Source organism: Muntiacus reevesi, chromosome 14 (assembly GCF_963930625.1).
Source record: "Muntiacus reevesi chromosome 14, mMunRee1.1, whole genome shotgun sequence".
Classification (NCBI taxonomy): Eukaryota; Metazoa; Chordata; class Mammalia; order Artiodactyla; family Cervidae; genus Muntiacus; species Muntiacus reevesi.
The window spans coordinates 55967253-55976672 of NC_089262.1; positions in this window are offsets into that span (position 1 = coordinate 55967253).

Below are 9420 nucleotides of genomic sequence, written 5' to 3' on the forward strand. Positions count from 1 at the left end.
GATCGCCACCTCGTAACGTCACAGGCTGTGATGGGGCTGTCAGTCCCAATACTTGGATGCAGGCAAACACTCCCAAAAGGGGCTCTGTTCCCAAGACCAAAGTTCCCTGTATGTTTTCTGACATGCCACCGAGTCTGTTCAGATGTAGGGGAAAGGAAGAAGATCCGTTGCATACGGTTTCTAGGAACCGCCCCACAGAGCTTTACAAAAAGGCTCTTAATATTATAAAGCTGAAAGCATCTCCCAAAGTCATTGGCTGTTTCACTGAAGCCCTGAAGAGACGGCTGTCAGAACCTAGAGGTGAAGAAAGAAGCTGTTTGCAAGCCTAAAGCAAGCATGTTGCCACTACCCAGCCTTCACATGTCAGCTGGCATCGCCATCTCCTCCAGCTGTAGCCTGTCTGAATAGATATCCTTGGCCTGAAAGTTCTGTCTCTTTGGAATACGGACACCGTGAAACAGTGTTGTGCTGAAGTGGCTTTCCGCGGCTGCAGGCAGACTCGCTCTCGCGGGGGACTGAGGGCAGTCCCTGGGGATGGTCTCCGTGTCTGTCAGCTCAGGGCCGCCCGGTAAGATGACTCAGCCCCTTGGCTGCTGCCCCTTCCCAGAGCGATCCTCAGGACACCCAAGGCTCCTCCTGTTCTCAGGGAAAGCAAAGAGCAGTTCAGGAAGCTTGGGCTTAGGCATTTGCCTTTGAAATCGCAAAACTTTAGAAAAACTCCACCTCCTTTTACAGTACTGGAAATTCTCACCATTTCTTTATTCTTGCGCTGTTGTGAAAACCAAAAAAATCTTTAAAAATTCTTATTTTTCTTTATTGTGCAATACATGGTCAAGTGAAGGCAAATTACAAATACAGAAAAACAAAAAAAAGATTAAGTCACTGCCCTTCCCCAGACACTTATTCTTCAATTTATATGGATTTTTATTTTAACAACAACAAAAAAATAATAGTGGGCATGATGTTGGGTAACTTCTTTTGCTTAATATTAAATAAAAAATAGATTTCAGTGTCTCTAAGTATCCTGCAATACTGTGTAATGACCACATGGCGTTTCATGTTAAAGTCGTGACACAGTATTTCCTCTCCTGTACATATGCACAAGTGGAGAAGCTCAGACTTGGATGTTTGAGGTCTTCCTGCTCTAAAGTCTTGGCTCATCGACCTTGAAACCAGGATTCATTTAACTTACCCCTACACTCCCATCCAGCCTCCTCTCCTGCCCCATAGGCAACTGTTAATTGTGTTCTTAAAAATGTAAGTATCATTGTTCTGTATACCTGTATTTTTATGGAAATCATGTTAATAAGTCATTTGGGTGTTTGTTTTTTTCCATTAAGGTCTATATGTTGGTTCCCAAACTGGCGCTCATACATGGAAGACAAGGGGAGACTGAAGAGACAGCAGCCCCAGGCTGGTAGGCGGCAGGCTTATAAGCAGGGGACTCACCGACGAGGCTTCTCTGCGGTGGCCCCGGACAAGGGGATCTCCACACCCACCTGCCAGGGTTTTAAAGGTTAACACAAAGGGAGGAGCCAAGATGGCGGAGGAATGGGACGGGGAGACCACTTTCTCCCCTACAAATTCATGGAAAGAACAATTGAACGCAGAGCAAACTTCACAAAACAACTTCTGATCGCTAGCTGAGGACATCAGGAGCCCAGAAAAGCAGCCCATTGTCTTCGAAAGGAGGTAGGACAAAATATAAAAGATAAAAAGAGAGACAAAAGAGCTAGGGACGGAAGGGAGTCTTAATAGAGAAAGTTTCCAAACACCAGGAAACTCTCGCACTGACGGGTCTGGGGGAAGTCTTCGAATCTCGGAGGGCAAACTAAATGGGAGGAAAAATAAATAAAACCCACAGATTACGTGCCTAAAGGTTAACATAGAGGCCTTAACAGGATTCAGGCATGTATAACGTGCAGATGATTGGGGCACCTTGCTCTCTCAAGGCCAAGTCCTTGAAAACAACTCCTCCTATGGGAACACCACACATATTTTATGAGGACAGGGGAGGGGGTGAGGAGACTCCAAATGATGGGTCCAACTTCGGGTCAACTGGTGATCATGTCCTCTCCATGACCTCCTCCCACACTGTATGCTTAAGATTCAGCTACATTGCTATAGCTGCGTCTAACTCATCACTTCTAGTTACTGGATGATGCCTCATGATGTGCATCTTAGATGTTTTAAATGCCCATTTTCCTAGTGATGACCCCTCAAATGGATTTGAACTCACCCATAAAGAAACAATGGTGCACTGAATACCATTGTGGAATTGTGAAATTTTCTTGTCATACACACCCAGCGCAGGATTGGTGGGTGATGTATTTAATTTGATGAATTTTTGCCTCGTGGTTCTACAATAGCTACACCAGTCTACACCCCTAAGCAGTGTGTGCAGTTCCTATAAGCTCACTTCCCACCTACACTAGTATCCAGTCGCCTTTTTTTGCCAGACTACTAGATATAAACCTTATCTTATTTTAATCTGTGTTTCTTTATTTCCTGGTAGTATCAGCATGTTTATGCTCTTATCCCACCCAAGAACATAGAATGTCTTTCCTTACCTTATTTAATCCTTTATCTCTTGTTGGATATTTAGATCCTTTCCAAGAAGAGTAGAAAGAGAAAAAAGAATGTCCCAAGCTATTTAGAAAGCCCATGAACTGACATGAATGGAGAAGGGGGAGATGGATGAATGCTCAGGTGGTTCCCTGTCCTCTGCTTCTCTTTGCAGGATCTAGTATCATGTCTTGAATAGCCAAGTGTTTAGAGAACATTGTGTAAAAATGGAGGAAAAAGTGGGCAGCGAGAGGTGAATGTTCAATGTAGTCCACTGTTTAATCTTTCATGAGCAATAATGGCTTTTTAAAGTTCAGTTCAGTTGCTCAGTCTTGTCCAATTCTTTGTGACCCCATGGACAGCAGCATGCCAGGCTTCCCTGTCCATCACCAACTCCCGGAGCTTATTCAAACTCAGGTCCATCGAGTCGGTGATGCCATCCAACCATCTCATCCTCTGTCATCCCCTTCTCCTCCTGCCTTCAATCTTTCCCAGCATCAGGGTCTTTGAGTCAGTTCTTTCCATCAGGTGGTCAAAGTATTGGAGTTTCAGCTTTAGTATCAGTCCTTCCATTGGATAGTAAGGACTGATTTCCTTTAAGATTGACTGGTTTGATCTTCTTGCCATCCAAGGGACTCTCAAGAGTCTTCTACAACACCACAATTCAAAAGCATCAATTCTTTGGTGCTCAGCTTTCTTTATTGTCCAGCTTTCACATCCATACATGACTACTAGAAAAACCATAGCTTTGACTATACAGACCTTTGTTGGCAAAGTAATGTCTCTGCTTTTCAATATGCTGTCTAGGTTGGTCATAGCTTTTCTTCCAAGGAGCAAACATCTTTTAATTTCATGACTGCACTCATCATCTGCAGTGATTTTGGAGCCCAAGAAAATAAAGTCTGTCACTGTTTCCATTGTTTCCCCATCTATTTGCCATGAAGTGATGGCAAATGATCTTAGTTTTTTGAATGTTGAGTTTTAAACCAGCTTTTTCACTCATCTCTTTCACTTTCATCAAGAGACACTTTAGCTCCTCTTCGCTTTCTGCCATAAGAGTGGTGTCATCTGCATATCTAAGGTTATTGATATTTCTCCTGGCAATCTTGATTCCAGCTTGAGCTTCATCCAGCCTGGCATTTTGCATGATGTACTCTGCATATAAGTTAAGTAAGCAGAGTGACAATATACAGCTTTTATGTACCCCTTTCCCAATTTGGAACCTGTCCAGTGTTCTATGTCCAGTTCTAACTGTTGCTTATTATCTGCATACAGGTTTTTCAGGTGGCAGATAAGGTGGTCTGGTATTCCCATCTCTTTAAGAATTTTGCACAGTTTGTTGTGATCCACATAGTCAAAGGCTTTAGCATAGTCAATGAAGCAGAAGTAGATGTTTTTCTGAAATTCTCTTGCATTTTCTATGATCCAACAGATGTTGGCAATTTGATCTCTGGTTCCTCTGCCTTTTCTAAATCCAACTTGTGAATCTAGGAGTTCTCAGTTCACGTACTGTTGAAGTCTGCCTTGGAGTATTTTGAGCATTACTTTGCTAGCGTGTGAAATGAGTGCAATTTTGTAGTAGTTTGAACATTCTTTGGCATTACCTTTCTTTGGGGTTGGAATGAAAACTGACCTTTTCCAGTCCTGTGGCCACTGCTGAGTTTTCCAAATTCCAAATTCCTTTTTCAAGACCTACAGTATTCAATAAGTGATCTCCAGTTGTCAGTAGCTGGGATGGAGTGGGGACGGATAGGTGGCAGAACAGGGTAGTTGAGGAACAGAGGCTTGTGGCCTGGTGGTGATGGCAGAAGAGACTAATGAGCTACTTGCCCAGGTGCCTCACTCTTGGACTGGAAGCCTCCTTAACCTTTTCTTCCCATTTTGTTGGGACATTTCCTCTTATAGGGTATGGCATAATTTTTTAGCTCATGGAGTCTGACACGTATTTCTGTTACTGTTTGATAAAGTTAAAGGAAGGATTTTACATGAACTAATTCGGCTAAAAGTCCAAGGCCAACCCTATTCTAGCAGAATCCCAATATATACAGGGTGGGGCATGGAAATCTGCTCTGTAAAGAATTGCCCCAATGATTCTGGTGATAAACTAGTGTCTGGGAGCTCTGGAAGTCACACTGGGCTGCTGACTCCTCTGCAGCCAGACTAACTCCCATTGTATTAGGCATGCTAATTCTTAAAGTCTCAGGCATCCTAATTCTTAATGTCTCAGGCAACTGATTCTATCTCGACACCCAGGACCACCCCCCTCAGTCATGACTTGCTTAGAACTAACCACCTCCTCTCTTGCTGTAATTCAAATTAATTTTCCTTTAGGCATTCAGAACAGATGGAAAGCAATGTCAGCCACCCCTCATGCATCCTATAGTAATATATGAAAGTATTGTAAAGCCATTTATTTCATACTTTTATAAACTTCAAAACTGCAAGCATCACTTATTGGGGAATTAGATGAGTAGAAGTAAAATGACAGTTTCCTGTCCTGAAATTTAACTTGGACACATAGATAATGCCTGTGTTTGGGTCTGTGCTGTGTTCAGTTAGCAGTCAGGGCCGCTGGCACAGGGGAAAGGTATAATTTGCTTCCAGACTGTGGGAGTTGCAGTCCACTCAGAGCATCCTCTGTGATGGGGGCCAGTCGGTTTTTATGGACTTCATCGCTATTTGCTTCAGTGCACTTTGAAATGCACGGTCAGCTCACTGAGCTACAACGTGCAATAATAACACATTTTTATAGGAGTAGCTTGTCAGAGCAGCAACAACATGCGATACATAAAACCAATAAACACTGCGGCTGCAGAGTCTATCCTAGTAACTAGGATAAAGCAATAAAATTGACAGCAGCCATCAAAAAGCTCCCTATCTGACTTTGTAGGGTGAATTTACTATTGCTTAAAACAGAGGAGCTGTCACAAAGCCCTAGATCAGTGCCCAGTTATGGAGCAGATTGTGGCGTCGCATAGAAAGGCCTGATACAGCAGAGCGGAGTCATTCCAGATTGTTAGGACTTGGGTCCCTAAGGTCTTCAGGTGGATGCAGTTCACAGCAGTGGTCCCCAAGCTTTTTGGCACCAAGGACCAGGTTCCTGAAAAAGTTTTTCCACAGATTGGGGGTGGGGAGGGGGGAGATGGTTTGGGGATGATCCAAGCACATTACATTTATTGTGCACTTTAATTCTTATTATTATGTGTAATTATTATTACATCATCTTCACCTCAGATCATCAGGCATTAGAGCTCAGAAGTTGGAGACCCCCTGCTCTACAGAATGTTTTTGTTTTTCCAAGTTACGTTCCAAGTTCCCAAGGCAAGGGAGTGGTTAAGTCAGCAGTTAGTATTTCCTGAAAGCGAAAGTTGCTCAGTCATGTCCAACCCTTTGCGACCCCTGGACTACACAGTCCATGGAATTCTCCAGGCCAGAATACTGGAGTGGGTAGCCTATCCCTTCTCCAGCAGATCTTCCCAACCCAGGAATCAAACCAGGGTTTCCTGCATTGCAAGCGGATTCTCTACCAACTGAGCTTTCAGGGAAGCCCTATCCACAGCTTAAATCCTTAAGGCAGGAAGGAGCTTGAGTTTGCAAGGATACACAGGGAACTTGGTGGGTTGGTGCTATCAGTCTGATTCTTAAGAGTGTAGACTTTCATCCTCCCTGGTAGGATTGAAGGAAAAAGGGAGGGAGAGGAAGGAAAGCAGGAGATAAATAATGAAAGGAAGTACAGAGGGAGAGAAGGAGTTAGGGATGAAGGAGAGGAAGAAGCAACAGAGAGAGAGACAGGAAAGGGAGGGAAGCAGCAGTGAGCGTGGTCTTCGCATCTTCAGGTCACCACCAGGAAAGCCCCGCAGACTCTCCAGAACTGATCATCGAATTTGCTGCAAGCACATGAACAAAATCAACAAGGCAAAATAACTGTGTGTCCAGCTATATCTCTGCCTCAGTTCCCCGAAGTGAATGCTTCCTGCACCACGAGAGTGGGCTGTGTGGACGGTGGTCAGAGGGAGGTGTGCTCTCTGACTTGGAGGGCTGGCTGCCTGCTTGGCTTCAGGTGCCTCGAATGAGGGGCCTTTCCTGTGGCCACAGTGAGGAGGCTTCCTGGAAGAGCACCCGCTCAGCACAGCCGGGAGCAGTCATGCCCACTTCTGCGTTAGGTCGCCTCTGAGCCCGAAACTCAAGGGGAAAAGGCCCTGGTCACTGCCAGACTCAGGATAGGGATAGCGCAGCAGGGCCCAGACCGGCCTTCTCGGGGGGCCGCCCCACCATCGTAGGCCCAGGGACGAAATGACGGTGGCTGAAGAGGGGTGTCCCCGGGCCGCATAGCTCCAGACACTTTCTTTCTCCTTTGCCATGTATCCTTAAATGACTTCCTTGTCCACACTCCCTCAGGAAAGCCGAGGAAAATTCCTTTCCCACGCACCTGTTTTCCCAAAGGCTGGTGTTTCAGATAATCAAAGCAGTGAATTGTGTGAGGGTTCATTTCATTAGCAGCATGTGCCCTGCTTGCCCTCTCTCACCAGAGGGTTTTGGTACCCATTCAGCTCTGCCACCTCTCTTGGTTTTGAAGGAAGGATGCAAATCTTTGTGCCCAAGAGCTGGGAGACAACTGAGGATAAGAACAAGGTATAAGATCTTGAACACTTCTCCCTGTTCCCAGAAACCAAGGGGAAGGAGATGGGACATTTTGGAAGAAAACTGAGATACAGCGCCTGCTAATAGGCCTCCAGTAGACGGTGGCCTGGGAGTTAGATGGGAGTCCCCACTTCTGACCAGTCCTCAGGGTAGGGCAGGGCGAGGTGAGTGAGGCGCCTGCCTTGGGTGCCAAATTTAAGGGGGCACCAAAAAACTCAGTAACAAAGATAAATAGTATTTTAATGCAACATTAACAGAATCAAAACTAATGTAAAATATCCACAGTGAGCAAAATATCAAAGTTTTAAGGCAGCATGGTTACTAACAATTTCTCTTTTGCCTCAGGCTCTCATACATTTCAGCATGGCACTGGTGTAGATCCTGGCTATGTTGAAAATTTTTTTATACTTATTGTGGGTTTTTGGCATTAATTTAGAGTTGGGTTTTTTTCCCATTTATTTTTATTAGTTGGAGGCTAATTACTTTACAATATTGTAGTGGTTAATTTAGAGTTTTAAAAATAAGAACATTTTTTGCCTTGATTACTGAGTTTTTTGGTTCCCCCTTAAATTATGCACCAAACCAAATGCCTCACTCCCCACCCTGCCCCCACCCCCCCATTCCCTGGCCACTGACTTGTGTCCTTAACCAAGAACTTCTGGGAAGACTTAAGCTCCTATGTAGTATCACACACACACACACACACACACACACACACACACACACACACACACACATACCCTAAGACTGGTAAAGCATTTGCAATGCATGTTTATGGCTTTCCTTCACTATTCCCTTGTTTTTCCTACTTTTCTGGAGGTACAGAGATAAAGAAGAGCTGGTCCCCTAGTTTCAACTCTGTTCCAATATTATGCCCCCAACCTAGGGTTAATCAATTCTGATTGAGTGTTAACTAATTTTTACTTTGATATCCAACCAAAATTTAATAACTCTGCTATCTCTAGCCTATGCTATCTCTAGCCTAAAATTGGTTATTCTACTTAATCCAGGCCTTGTAAATGCAACACGTGAGTACAAGAGCTCAGCTGTCTTCTCTGCCAGTGCAGACTTCAGAAGATCAAGTCCTGCACGGGTGTCACCCTTTGCGCCTTGGGAAGAAGACCCGAGTACAACACTGCTGGCTTCCCAGTCCTCTGTCTGCATTTACTGGCCCTGTGCACTCTCTCTTGCTGGTACCATCTTTGCAATACCTCCAGCCTCAACAGAAACTACTCCTCCCTGAGGCAGCTTGTTGGGTTCCCAGTGGTGAGGGTGCCTGAATGCTTGCTTTCTTCCACTGGTTTTCATTGTAAATGTGCTCTCTCAGTTGCTGTCCCAGGTGAGTAGGCTTTTGAAAGCTGGCTTGGGAACCAAACCACCATTTATCCATGGTCCCTATGAGAAAGAAGCTTCCAAGGACCAGACATTCAAATGAAAAGAGTATTTTTCTTTTGAAAAATACACAGCCCACCTGTTAAGTTAGGATCTGTAACATAATAAGAGTGAGAACACCAGATAGGTTAAAAAAAAAAAAGCCTTCTTGGTTCTGAAATGAGGGTAGTCAAAGTGCAAAACATCTCAATCTTCGGGGAGGGGCATCTTGGTGAGGGAGTCTTTTTTTTTTTCCCCCCTTAGAGCTATTTGTACCATGGCGGCATTGTAGAATCCTTGGAGATTTAAGGAATAAGGAGGTTAATGAAGTCAATTTGATAGTAAGATTCATTTCTCAGCCTCTTCTTTTAAATTCATTGTGTTTTCTCTTTTTCATTTAAAATATACTTTGAGGCTTTATCCCCAACTTGTTTCCCAAATGGTTCTATTACCGAGAACTCAGACCCAAGCACATGGCCAGAGCTGCAGGAGAGAGATGTGGGAGGGTCAAGGGAGGAGGTGCCTCCAGGGATTCTCCTGAGTGAAGTGATGACCTCCTAATAGTCTCCTGGCCTTTCCCGACCACTGGTCCCCCTCAACTCCTACCCACCTTCCATATGAGGAAAAGGCTCTGTGTCTCTCATAGATGCATCTGACCCTCTGGCCCTAGTCACTTTGCCTTCCTGGGAGGTTCCTCAGTTCTGGGACTCAGAAAAGCACAGTGAATCCCTACCCAGTTCCAGGAACCAATCAGAAAAGTCTGGTCACTAACAGACAACAGTTCCTTTACCAAGGGCAATTTTGCTAAGCATATTTATTTTCTATCACCAGACACCTTCAGCA